The sequence below is a fragment of the Macrobrachium nipponense genome, chromosome 2 (genome assembly GCF_015104395.2).
Source record: "Macrobrachium nipponense isolate FS-2020 chromosome 2, ASM1510439v2, whole genome shotgun sequence".
NCBI lineage: Eukaryota > Metazoa > Arthropoda > Malacostraca > Decapoda > Palaemonidae > Macrobrachium > Macrobrachium nipponense.
Window position 1 is genome coordinate 49,846,647 of NC_087201.1, and position 13,964 is coordinate 49,860,610.

General features: G+C 48.5%; 1 protein-coding gene across 1 annotated transcript in view; it reads right to left on the bottom strand.

Moving 5' to 3' along the window:
• LOC135220562 (uncharacterized) overlaps positions 1-10,669 on the bottom strand; it is a 120,698-nt gene extending 110,029 nt beyond the window's left edge. Inside the window, exon 1 of the mRNA XM_064257785.1 lies at positions 10,280-10,669. The gene's annotated coding sequence lies outside the window, so the exon portion shown is untranslated. The remainder of the gene's footprint in view (positions 1-10,279) is intronic.
• Positions 10,670-13,964: the final 3,295 nt, after the last annotated feature.

A 13,964-nucleotide genomic window follows, 5' to 3' on the forward strand; every position in this document is an offset into this window, starting at 1 on the left:
TACCCATGCCTGCAAAAATCAATAGGGGTCATTCTATACAATAGCTCAGCCAGCAAGTGATCAAATTGAAGCACTTTCACTAAAAAGAGGGAAGTCCAAGGTTTCGTTTGATATATAAATCTAAGCGGCGCTAGGTATAGAAGTGGTTTAAAAATCAAAATGAAATTTGACCCACCTGAAAAAAACGAAGTCCCTCGACTTCATAACTCTCTCAAATTTCTCTTCAGACTGAGCTCTCGTTTGTTCGTTTGTGCGTTAAAAACATAGATTATGTCATTATTACATCATCGACTGTATTCTACGTAGCAAGACGTCACCCAAACGTCATAGTTTTTAACCAATGATGATGGTCCACATTTTACTTGGGACTAGCATTTTAACAAAACTAGAATCACGTGACTTGAATACCCAATCAGGTGTCAATTTTACTAGGAAACTAACACTTTTCAACACTTTTCACTCAATTTCACCGCTAATTTTTCAGTCTTTTGAGAGCCATGGAGGCATGCGAACCTTCAACTTCTGGTGCGGTTTCTCAATTACCATCTACTTTGACATCAATGTATGTAGATTTTCTCCCAAGTTCTTGTCTCAATTGCTGTTCCTGTAGAAAGTAGGGACAAAGTGACACTTTTAACAGTGATAAGGGATTATATGGAACCCGGCACTACCATCATTTCCGACTGTTGGAAGGCATACGATTGCCTAAATGAGGAGGGATTTCTTCATTTAAGAGTCAACCACTCCTTGAACTTTGTGGACCAGCACACTGGAGCTCATATATACTAATACTATTGAGAGGCGGTGGCAGGATTTGAAGAATCTGTTGCCTACTTTAAATTGCATTTTAAAGTATTAGATCATAGGCTCCATGCATTCTTAAAGATGGCAGCTCACCTTTATCCTCCAACCGAAGTAAGTACACAAAGGGTTTTAGGCTGTCATATATTTAATATGGCTGTGTAAGGGGGGGTTGCAGGGGGGGCGAAGCCCCCGCCCACTAGGTAAGGTTACAGCTACTAGGTTAGGTTAGATGGTTTGTATAGGTTAGCTGGTGGCCTTGTTTATAGCTGATTCTATGTGTGCCATTATTCGTATGTTAAAAATGACAATTTGTCTAAAATTGCATTTTTCCTAACTATACAAACCTGAGGTCCTTTTACAATAGGAAGGTACTAGCGGCAGCTGGATAGGTCGTAAGCTTTCGAACAAGGGGTTCGGTAGTTAACTGCTTGTCCGACAGGCGCGCGCGCGCGACTGGGAGGTAAACAAATCACTTTTGCTTTTGGCCCAAGCAAAAACTGCAGAGTGAGGGGTGGCATGAGGTGGGGCTATGTGTAAAAGGACCTCAGGTTTGTATAGTTAGGAAAAATGCAATTTTAGACAAATTGTCATTTGTTCCGACACGGCATACAAACCTTCGGTCCTTTTACAATAGGAAGACTCACTTCTTGGTGGGAGGAATCTGAGTCTTTTGTGAACAGACTGGTGTTCGCCCAACCTTGGAAGCCTCCCTGGTCGTAAGAGCGAGGGAGGGATCCAAGCCTCGGTCCGATTGATCGGGGTGTGCACCGCAGGATCAATGGTCAGACCTCTGGACCGAGTACTAAGAGAGAGGCAAGCGTATCTCTTCGTACCAGCAATGTAAGAACTTGTTCCTGTACAGGAGCAAATATAAAGTCATGGGTTTGACTCTTGTAGGCATCCACTTCCCCCCCTTGTAGAAGGAAGTGGTGGATATTCTGCTCCTATCCCTAGTGAAAGGGATAGGATGGGGCTCTGTCATATAGCTCACCTGCATCTCGTCCTCATCCAGCGTAGTGACGACCGTGGCCCTCTGCCCACAGGTAGAGGAGGGAGGAAAAGATGGGAAAGAGGGAGCCAGTCACTCACTCACTCACACATCCATCCACACAGTCACACCAGGACTCGATGCTGTTTCAGCCTGCGAGGGTCTGGGTTAGCTACACAACTTGTTGAGCAGCCACCACGGGTCCTAAGGAAAAGGTATCCAAGGACCTGTGGGCAATATCCCGAAGGTAGAAGGACGTAAAGGTAGTCTGGTTAGACCAGAACCCCTGCCTTCAGGACCTGCGCCACGGAGAAGTTCTTACGAAACGCCAACGAGGGGCCAATACTTCTGACTTCGTGAGCTCTCGGACGGGACGTACGGATGTCGTCACTACCATCAGCCTCATACGCCCTCCTGATGACCTCACGCAGCCAGAATGAAAGAGTGTTCTTGGATACTTCTTTCTTGGTGACCCCGCCCGGTGCTAACGAAGAGGCGTCGACACTCAGGCCTGAGGTGTCGAGTTCTCTTCAGATAGCGCCGTAGCGCCCTCACAGGACAAAGCAGCATCTCATCCGCATCATTATCGGTGAAGTCCAATAGGGAGGGGGAATTCGTGAATGACTCGAACCTTGTCGTCAGGGATCGACGGTTTTCTGAGTCTTCGCAACGAAGTTCGGGACGAAATCGAGCGTCACGGATCCCCATCCCCTGGGAGTGTCGTACATCATAGGAAAGACCATGAAGTTCCCCTACTCTCTTCGCCGATGCCAGGGCCAGCAAGAAGAGGGTCTTGAGGGTCAGATCCCTGTCTGACGACTCTCGGAGTGGCTCGAACGGTGTTCGAGTCAGACTCCTAAGGACGAGAGTCACATCCCACGCAGGGGGCCTGAGTTCCCTGGGTGGGCAAGACCTTTCGAGCTCCTCATAAGCAAGGAGATCTCGAACGAGTTCGAGATGTCCAATCCCCTCAGTTTCAGGACGAGCGCCAGGGCGGCTCTGTATCCTTTGACTGTGGGGACTGAGAGGAGCTTCTCTCGGCGAAGAAAAACGAGGAAATCCGCTACCTGCTGAAAGAGTGGCTCTGAGAGGATATTAGACCCCGTCTACGACACCAACCACAGAAGACGGCCCACTTCCCCTGGTACACAGCTGCAGAGGACTGACGGACGTTTCCACCAGCCATCTCTGTTGCTGCGCTACGAGAAAAGCCTCTCGTTCGCAAGAGATGGTGGATAACAGCCAGCCGTGAAGACGTAGGGACTGGACTGCTCGGTGGTACCGCTCGACGTGTGGCTGGGCGAGAAGGTTGTGCCAAGGGGGAATCTCTCTCGGTTTCTCCTGCGAGAAGAGCCAGCAGGTCCGGATACCAAATGGCCTGTGGCCATTTGGGAGCCACCAGGATCATCCTGAGATTCGGGGTGACCAGTGCTCGACTGATCACCTTGCGAATCAGGCTGAACGGGAGAAAGGCATAGACGAAGAGGTTGTCCCACGGGTGTTGAAGAGCGTCCTCTGCAGCTGCCCATGGGTCCGGCACGGCCGAGAAGAACACCTGGAGCTTCCTGTTGTGCCGGGTGGCGAACAGAATCCACGACTGGTCGCCCCCACAGGTCGAAGAGCCTTTCCGCCACGTCCTGGTGTAGAGACCATTCGGTCCCTATCACCTGATCCCGACGGCTGAGCGTGTCTGCTACTACATTCCTCTTCCCTGGAATGTAGCGTGCCGACAGCTCTATTGAGTGTGCCTCGGCCCACTCGTGCACCTGCCGAGTCAACTGGTACAACGGGAGAGACACTAGGCCCCCCTGTTTGTTGACGTAGGCCACCACCGTGGTGTTGTCGCACATCAACACCACTGAGTGTCCCATCAAGCGGCTCCTGGAACTCTTGGAGAGCGAGGAACGCTGCCTTGAGTTCCAGTACATTGATGTGAAGGTGCTTGTCGTTCTCGTCCCACACTCCTGAAGTCAGCAACTCCTCCAGGTGTGCGCCCCATCCCTCGGTCGATGCGTCTGAGAACAGCTGCATGTCCGGGGGGGGAGTGCGCAGAGGCACTCCTCTTAAGTTTGGTTGTCGTCCAGCCACCAGGCTAGGTCCTGCTCACCTCCTGTGTCAGTGACACTGGAAAGCTTGGGGGATCCGTCGGCCTGTGACCAACTCTCCTTTAGTCTCCACTGAAGAGACCGCAGGTGAAGACGCCCGTGAGGGACCTAACTTCTCGAGTGACGACAGGTGTCCCGATCACGACTTGCCATCGCTGAGCTACCTGTTCCCCTGCCGAGACAGGAAACCTTGGTTGGCTGCCTCCCTGAATCTGCTGATCCGCGAGTCTGCGGGGAAGACTCGCCCTGCTACCGTGTCGATCAGCATACCCATAAGGTACTTCATCCTCTGCTTGGGCTCGAGATCGGACTTTTCGAAGTTCACAACGATCCCCAGATCGCGACAGAACTCGAGCAGTAGATCCCTGTCCTGTAGCAACTGCGAGCGGGAGCTCGCCAGGACTAACCAATCGTCGAGATACCTCATCAGACGTATCCCGTGCGAATGGGCCCAAGCGATACACCAGAGTGAACACTCGCGTGAACACCTGTGGGGCGGTTGAGAGACCGAAGCAAAGTGCCCTGAACTGGTACACCGTCCCGTCGAGGATGAAGCGGAGGTACTTTCTGGAGGACTGATGAATGGGTATTTGGAAATACGCATCCTTCAAGTCCACTGAAAGCATGAAATCGTTCTCCCCTGATGGAGCGGAAGAGCACTGAGCGTGCCGTCTCCATCGTGAACCGGGTCTGGCGAACAAACCGGTTCAGGGGAGAGAGATCTATCACCGGGCGCCAGCCTCCCGTAGACTTTTCCACCAGGAAGAGTCGACTGTAAAAGCCCGGTGACTGATCCGTGACGATTTCTACAGCTCTCTTGCTCAGCATGGTCTTGATCTCCTGTCTCAATGCTACGTCCTTCGATGACCCTGGAACGTACGACTGCTGTTGGACCGGGTTGGAGGTGAGGGGTGGCCGAGATTCGAAGGGTAATAGATATCCCTCCCGAAGGACATCTACAATCCAGGTCTCGGCGCCGTAGCGCTGCCAAGTTGCCCAATGGCTGGCCAGGCACCCCCCCACTTCCGGCAGCAGTGAGGGGGAACGCCGTCCCTAGCGTTTCCCCCTTTCTTCGACTTCTTCCCAGAGCCTCCACGGGAGGAGGAGGGCTGGGAGGAGGGCTGGTTACGGCTCCCCTTGGTAGAAGTCGAAGAAGACAGAGTCTTTCCCCGGGGCTTCGACGCAGCTACCGTCTTAGCCACCGAGGAAGCGCTAGCCGAGCTCTTAGACTTGGCCGCAGTCCGAGGCTGCCCAGAAGCCTTCGAGACTGCCTGGTGAACCAGACGGTCACTGTCGTCCGTGCGCCGTCTGTCCACCGCAGCGTCCACCATCTCTCCTGGAAGAGAGACGTGGAACTCCGTAAAGGTCCGTTGCGAAGTCCCAACGCCGCTTCACGCCCGGCCGCCCTGGAAACCCGAGTAAGGACAGCGTCCCTTCGTCGGAGTACCAGGTTGGCCCACAGGTTCACCGTCTGGTGGGCAAGGAAGGAGATGGCTCTTCCTCCAGACTGGCAAAGTCTCCTGAAGGCCGAGTCATCTTCGGGAGAAATTCCCCCGGAGTTGGCTGCGACCTTAGATACTGTGAGGGACCACAGATCTAGCCAGGAGACGGCCTGGAAAGCTGCCATGGCAGTAGATTCCAGGCCGAGTGCCTCTTGCTGCGAGAACCACAGGTTCTCGGACAGGAGCTGCTGCAGAGACACACCCGGAGTCAGCCTGGCTAACTCCGGGTTCACCTGTTTGGGCGGCATCGGGTCTTCAGATGGCACGTTAAAAAACGTCCGCTGTCCGCAGCAGAGGCGGGTGGAAGCAGCTTGCTCGACCTGCCAGGACTTGAGCGAAACCCGTCTTGTCCGGAGACAAGCGATTCAACCTGGTCCAGCACTGAGTCCGCAAGCTCAGAACGCGGCAAACCCACCGTCGGTCTGGGTTCCCTCTTCGGGCCCCAGAACGACTCGAGCCGGGACGTGGGCTCGGATGTGGGAGCGGCGATCCTTCCGCGAGGTCGTTGTGCTGACGAATCAGCGCAATAACCTCGGCAAAGTTCCTCTGGATCTCAGGAGTGACTGCGTCCTGCGGAGTCGGACCGTCCAGTCCCTCAAACAGGAGCATCTCCCGAGACCCTCCTCCCTCAAGGGGAGGAACAGCGACAGACCCCTCTCGGTCTCCTCCAACCACCTGTGCGTACGACCTGGCCGGCCCGAGAACCGTGCCTGGTACGTACGACGACGTGGTGGGATCCTGAGGGGCGCACCCCTCACGATCACTCCTCAATACCTCGCCCCTCCCGGTGTAACCCGAGGAGGTTGAAGGTATGGGAGAGGCAGACCTGACGCTCCCTCCTCGCTCGCTGGCAGAACCAGCGGGCTTGGAAGACTGCAGGCGATCGCCAACCCGCGGTGGCGATCGAGCTTGCAAGACCTAGTCGCGGCCGTCTCGCTGTGGAGACCGGCTGGACCGAGAACAGCGGCTCCGGTCTCGTGTGTCAGAGGAGCTGGTGCTGGTCGCCGTACCCGATCGCTCTCTGTGAGAGTGACGGTCAGGCGACCGGCGAGCTCCACTGTCACGGTGAGATCGGTGCGTATCCTCACGTGCGTCAGTTCGCTGGTACCAGCCGTGGCTGGTGCCGGCGAACGGGGGGACCTCTTCCCAGCCTCAGCCCGTGCCGGCGGGTCATGGACCGTCACGTCCGCCCGGGGGGTAGCCAGCTGCTCGCCGCGAGAGCGAGAGCTGGTCTGGTGAGAGTCGCGTGAGCGGCTGTCACCAGTCTTCCGCTCCGTGCCGTGAACCTGACGCTGAGCGGACTCAGAGGTCTGGTTCTTGGCTGTACGGCCGCTGTTAGGCGACCGTACACTCGGTACCTCTCGCGAACGAGAGGCCGAGACGGACCCTGCTGCCGTGGCCGAACCACTGACAGCAGGTGAGGAAGTGCCGGTGTTAGCCGGCACTCCTCTGGTCCCCGTAGTCTTCTTCCTTGCGGAAGAAGAGACGGGTCCTGCCCCCGAAGGAGCAGGGTGACCAGCGGAAGAACCCCCCGTCTCACCAGAGCGAGACGGGCCCTTAGAGGTTCCCGAAGGAGACTTCTTAGGGGGGGGGAGGCGACCTTCTTCTTCTTCGGCGGGGGAGCCTTAGAAAAGAAAGAAGAAGAGGCGGCAGACGACGACGACGACGAAGAAGACGATGAAGACGACGACGACACCTTCCTCCTCTTCTTCTTCTTCTTCGTCAACCCTCCTCAGGACCGATGTCAGATCTGTCATCCAGAGCGGAGCCGGGGCTGCTGTTGCCGAAGCAACAGGGCCCGGACGCACCTGTCCGAACAGATCAGCATCGGGAGCAGCGGCGCCAGGAACAGGAACAACATCAGCAGGTGCAGGCATCACAGAAAGGCAGAAGATGACAGCAGGAGCAGGTACAGGAACGGCAGCAGTGGTCAACGTCACGTCCGTGGACAGCAGCTGGGCAGGTACGGCAGGTACGGCAGACTGTGTAGGCGGTCCAGATGGGCGGACCAGCGGCACAGACATCCTAGGTACCGGTGGGAGGTCCAGGGGCGAGCTCTTCGGGCACACGAAGTCCGGTCGCGGCAGCACGGCAAACCCAGGTGGCGGCATCACACTCCCCCGAGGTACGGCGACTGGCCCCTGCACCGATGTAGTGGGTGTCACAGAGACCGCGTGCGGGGTGTACACCAGGTGAGGAGGTGAAGCGTAGCCGGGTGTTGTAAGGGTCGTGGTGGTGGTCGTGACCGTAGCATGGGTGACCGCCACGGAGCCAGCGAGATGGTAGAGCAGCCCTGGAAGCCCACTCGGCACGCCCTGCAGCCCCAACGATGCCCACACCTGTCCGAGGTCATCCTTCGCGGCAACCGCACCTGAGGAGGCAAAAGTCGGGTGATTAGGGGGATCCTCTACCCGTTCGCGCGAAGACGAACGGATAGAGGACCCAGAGTACTCGACGTCAGGGTATCTAGCGCCCTCCTCCACGCTCGACAAGTCAGGAGAGGAGAAGGACCTAGAAACCCCCCCCGAAGGGGAAGGCGCGATACGTGGAAGTTGAGCAGGCGGCAGGAAAGAAGACGAAGTGTCCGTCACCAAAGGAGTCGCGGGAGAGCTTTCCGACGATTCCTTTGCAGGCCTTCGCTTCTTCCTGCCCTCATACCAAGTCCACTGCGCCTCCGACCAATTATTGCAAACATCACATGGCTCGGCTCGGGTGCATTCGCGCCCCCGACACCGAGCACACAAAATATGAGGGTCTATCTCCGGGAAAGAGCGGAACTTCCCGCATTTACGCCCTTCGGTACCCGGGCATAGTCTCCGTGGGGTAGCGAGGCGAGGAGATTCCATCATTAATCAATAACACTTCAAATAATATGAAAAGAGAGAAATGATTGTACTTACAATGAATTCTTTCATACACAAACACAACCATATACTCAAGAAAGCAAACGACGAGAAGCGGGCAGAGAGCGTCGAACACACACGTCCACTCGCTGTGAGGCCGAAAGCAAAAAGTGGTTTGTTTACCTCCCAGTCGCGCGCGCGCGCCTGTCGGACAAGCAGTTAACTACCGAACCCCTTGTTCGAAAGCTTACGACCTATCCAGCTGCCGCTAGTACCTTCCTATTGTAAAAGGACCGAAGGTTTGTATGCCGTGTCGGAACAACGGATTCTTTAATTCATCCCCCACCCAAAAACCCCGGTTTCCCACTAGGGGTCCCCAAGATTGGAAAGGTTAACAAATAGGGTAAAAATACTATTCCTCCTCAAAAAAAGGTCAGCTTTAGATAAAGTACTAGGTAATTCATCTGAAAATAAAATATTATCAAAATTATTAGTGGCAGAGCTATTGTATAGAATTACCCCAATAGGAAACATAACCCAACACTACACGCTTTCCTATTATGCTATGGAGTTATGACGACGTACCTATATAGGTACGTCACCGGGCACGTCACTGCACCCTCCATGACGTTCTAGAAATATCACGGCCCCAAAGGGGTTAAGGACATGTTTCTAACATGTTTAATGACAATACACTGTTTCACTTTTAATAGATTTTTAAGAGAAATCAGAAACAACTGTCTCTGGACAGTTTTGTTGTGTGACAGGGGCCCAGTGACTCTCAAGCTGGTCCTAGCACCAGTAAAAAACGAAGAGGGGAAGTAACCACAGACAGTGCCAGTGAAAAATGTAGAGCAGTAACCCCCGATAGGTTCTGGATAACTGAAGTCCTTCAGGAAGGGGATTCTACTTCCTAACAATAACCTCTCCTCCTCTCCGTCTTCCATACACAAACAAGAGTCTTTTATAAAGGTTAACAAGTGTCTTTTATAAAGGTAAGAGTGATATTAAATGTTCATTTATTAGTTTCATTAGTCATTTAGCCTACTATATTTACTTCTCATTGTTTTCCTTATGTAAAACTGTTTATTCCCTATAAAATGTATTTTGGTTAATATTTTTGGGTGTCTGCAATGCATTAATTGTATTTAGATTATTCCTTATGGCAATTATTGTTTCAGATTTTGTATGTTCAGGACTTCATGTGAGGTTCCTGACCAGATCAGGGTAGAGGAGAGAACAACATGTGATGTTTAAAAGAATATATAATATGAAATTTGGGCAAAAAACAATGCTGGGACCCATGAGGTCATTCGGCGCCGAGAGGGAAATACTACCTAAACATTCACTAAGAAGGTTTGAAAGGTGTAGTAACAGGCGAAAAACCTCCCAGTTCCACAAGAAAACACTTTTCAGAGAGGGTGGAAAGTCAGATGGTAGAAAGAGAATATGAATGGAAGTACCTACTACATTAAAAACAATGAAGCTGCTGGACGAAGGAACACTGCAGTCCCTTAATGCCTACAGTGCACCACATGAGGTGTACTGACAGCATACCTTAGTAACCCCCTAATGAGGTGATGTTTAATCAACTTGTTGGATGGTTTTGTGGGTTTCGACTTTTGACATGAACATACCCTAACGTCTACCTAGTAGTATTTTTAAGTTAAAATTCTCTTTTACCTAGTTCTTGGAGACCTTCCCTGCAAAATTACAGATTGCCCGACCCAATTTGACATTTTGAGGGGTTGAAGATTAGGTAGGCTAGTAGTTAGTAGTACCTAGTAGTAGCTACCTAGTACTACCTAGGTAGTAGGTTAGGTAGCTACTAGGCAGGTACCTACCTACCTAGTAGTCTCAGCAAAGTACATAGGCTATTGTCTGGCCTAATCTTAACATCTTAAAAAGAGAATCTTGAGTAGGCTGACCCCATAAGTTACTAACTACACGACTATTTCAAAAATGGCTAGCTAGAATACCTACTAGCTAGCTAGGCTATAGGGCTAGTACTAATTCCCAAAACAAACAATGACTTACCAGGTTAATGTTACTATTTCACTTTAAGTTACATAAAATGAATGAATGATTCAGCCCTCCATCTTTACCAAAACGACTGGTATTCACATTTATAACACGAACGTCACATTTAATTCAACTTGTCGCTGACAGGACGACTTGGACCTCAAGACTATGAATGCAAGAGGAAGATCTGCGTTCGAGTCATGGTCATGGAAACAGCTGATGTCAGACAGAATTCGGGTCGACTCGCATAATTTTCCTAAATGACATTTACTTGCAATCCCTTTGGAACTAAGAACACATTCCTCATAAGATTAAATGAACACGACTATACAATGGCACGTTATAAAGGTTGTTGATCTTCGTGCTTGCAAAATAGATAAAATTTTCCTCAAGCAATGGCAACCTGTTCTAAGCAAAAGTCGTTTAAAGGAAAACGGACACCAACAGATTTCGCACATTTAATAGAGAGGTAATTATGATTCACCAGAAAAGTAAAGGAGAATAGCAGGCTCTATCTTTTTAGATGTATCCCACAGATGATCATTCCTTTTGATTTCTTCTCCTGTTACGAATTTTTATTTCGCTTACATTCTTTATGAAAGACGAGTAGATATGGAAGGGGGGGTGGGGGAAGGAAGTTATTTTATACGCAGTATTGACGGATTTTACAACCAAATAGTAACATGCAAAAAGTCTGGTTCAGTGATGTTATTACTCATTATTTAGAAATATAAACAAACTTTTCACGTGCACAAAATTGCAGACACATTCTGAGATTTGTCCGACGTATACTCACTCCATTGCAATTTGGAAATTCTCGTTGTCATAAAATAACGCAGAACCGATCTGAGATTTGTATGACGTATGTATATCAATCGTTAAATCCTTATTGCTAAAACTATAATACGAGGAAAGTTTTCATTTCTTTAATGAATTTGTACTTTCAGTTTTGCTGATTATAAGTGTAAGCCTATCTTCCAGTATAGTCACGGAGCTGTAAATTCCAAGTGAGATCATCTGTATAAACTATGTTGACACCATCCGTTAATTGGATTATTTTGGACACACTCACAAGAGACTAGTGATCATTATGTAAACATTATTCTAGCTTTGATAGAGAACTAGTATTGCAATTCAAGCTGTATAAGGAATGCAACACCCTCTATTATTAACCTTGCCGTTCTTCTACTCGATATATTTTACAGCTAAGTTGCATCTTCGGTACATTATTATAAAGAGAGTTGCAATAGTCTACTATTTACTGCTCAGTTAATGACAAGTTTTTTTTTTTTTTTTTTTTTTTTTAGAACAGTCAAGCTATAATTTAGCAATGGTGTGAGGTCCGGACTGAGACAAGGAGAATCTCTTAATGGTTTTATTGTTGTTGTTGAGGTTAGCTGGCCTGGCCTATGCCAGCACGGGCTCTTGCTCCTAGAGCAGCCCGTAGCTTTTATTGTTTGTTTGTGATTAAGCTGACCTTGTGTCAGCAAGGGCTCTTGCTCATCGAGCAGCCCGTAAAATTATATTGTAGTTGATGTTTGAGATTAAGCTGGCCTTGTGCCAGCACGAGCTCTTGCTCGTAGAGTAGTCCGTAGATTTTATTGTACAGAGACGGCCGTACATAAGAAGGCTGTGCTGACGGAGACGTAGTGTCCGTCACGCACACACATGCAAAAGGGACGGAGCCCCTACTGAGATTGTGCTTTCTCGCATCTATAAATACACTTATAAATGAGCGGGGAGAAGAAAGCACTGTGCCTACAACTCAAGCCTTTCATTCTTTCAATCTGTTGGACTCTCCTACTTGCCAACACTCACCACTATCGAACTTTCCCTACAACTGAAGGTTACCTCAGGGTTTAAAGAAGTTCCAACCTCGCCCATCAAATCTTTCATTCCAATATCACCTTCATCATGTCACATCCATGTATCACTAATAAAGTTTCATATCCTAAACATCTCACATTCTCATCAACTTGAATTAGGGGCTGCTCTAGGAGCAAGAGTCCGTGCTGGCATAAGGCCAACTTAATCTTAAACAACAACAATAAAACATCAGTACACAGTTACCGCTCTCTCTCTTGACCCCACAGTCTTAACTGTTTAAATGTAATCTTTTCCTTAACAATGGCAAGAACGTCATTTTAGTTTCTCAACTGTATCGTCACTCTCGTTTATGGAGAAAAAAAGTTTTTTTTTTTTTTTTTTTTTTGGGGGGGGCATCCACAAATAGCTCGAATTTTGCCCCAAGATTCTGGAATACGTTTCACAATCCAGTCGTATGCAAAATAGGATTGGACCTATATAATACACTTCCGTGGGATAAGTTTCCAGTCTGTAGTACATACTACCACTTTCTGTCATACAGGTAGTCTTTCAAAGACTTCTTCGACAATTCCAATGGACTTATATATATATATATATATATAATATATATATATATATATATATATATATTATATATATATATGAAAAGCATCGCTGGGAGCGAGTAAAACCAAACTACTAAATTCCCATCATCCGCTTTTTTTTCCAATAAATAATTTACAACGGCGCTCTCAAAGAATATAATTTTCTATAAGCTGACTGAATATCTAAATCAGTGCACAAGAATGACACATTTCATATATTGGACAATAAGAAAAATATAGCAAATTTTTCAGAACACGCTTTTATTAAATGCACTAAAAATTGAAAAATAATTTTTTCACACATCAAGCTTTTCTTACCATTATAACCATGTCTACTAAAATAAAAACATGGGCAAGCCAAAGGTTTGAAAAATCCATATATTAAATTATTCTACCCAGTCAAAGAAGCAGTGGAAAATACGGTTTCATACAAATCCTGAGATGCGGGGAGAGCAGTGACGGCTCGCGACTTAAATTAGTGAGGGTGCTGCTTCAGAATATGTTTAGGTATTATTTTAGTATATTGTGCAAAACGCAATTCATACACAGAGAAAGGATGCGTATAAATAATGATAAAAGCCTGAACAAAGAATTTATGTTTAAATTACATAAGAAATTGTTCCAGTTTAACTTGATCCATTCATTTAAAAACGAAATCCATTCTTGTTTTATTTCGGGCGAAACGGTTAATAACGTTCTCCTTGATTTCTAGATGACTGGAGAGGAAATTTTTCTCAGCTGAAATCATTGCAACCGCACTGAAGCCTTACCTGATTCGTGGGGCTTCTCAGGAAAGTGTGTATTCTTTTCATTGTGGAAAAGCAGCGTTCAAACTAATGCAGGAAGTCGTGGGAATTGTTTGTTTGTATGGTGTTTTTGCGTTGCATGGAACCAGTGGTTATGGGAATTGTGAGGAAGAATTTTATTTGTTTTTTAGTTTCGCTAAGAACACAGTTTACATTATTTTCAATGATAAACTTCACCAGGTCAATTAATTTGCAACATTCATGCATATCGGATCTACATAGAATACTCTCAGTTCAGTTGCAAGCTTTTCTTTGTCAATCATGGGATATGAGTCACTGGTCAGTCCCACCTCTTCTGCAGGCAGTTTATTCTTAATTAAAACTAGTGAAGTTTTTCTTGTATAACAATATTGCACCTATTGACTGGTTTGTGAAATTTCTGTCGACTATATTAACACAGATGCAGTCACATACTTTCTTTGCTTCTGCCATGAGCGTCTTGAAGAATTCTCACAGTACTTCAGAGTTTCTTATTTCTATAAA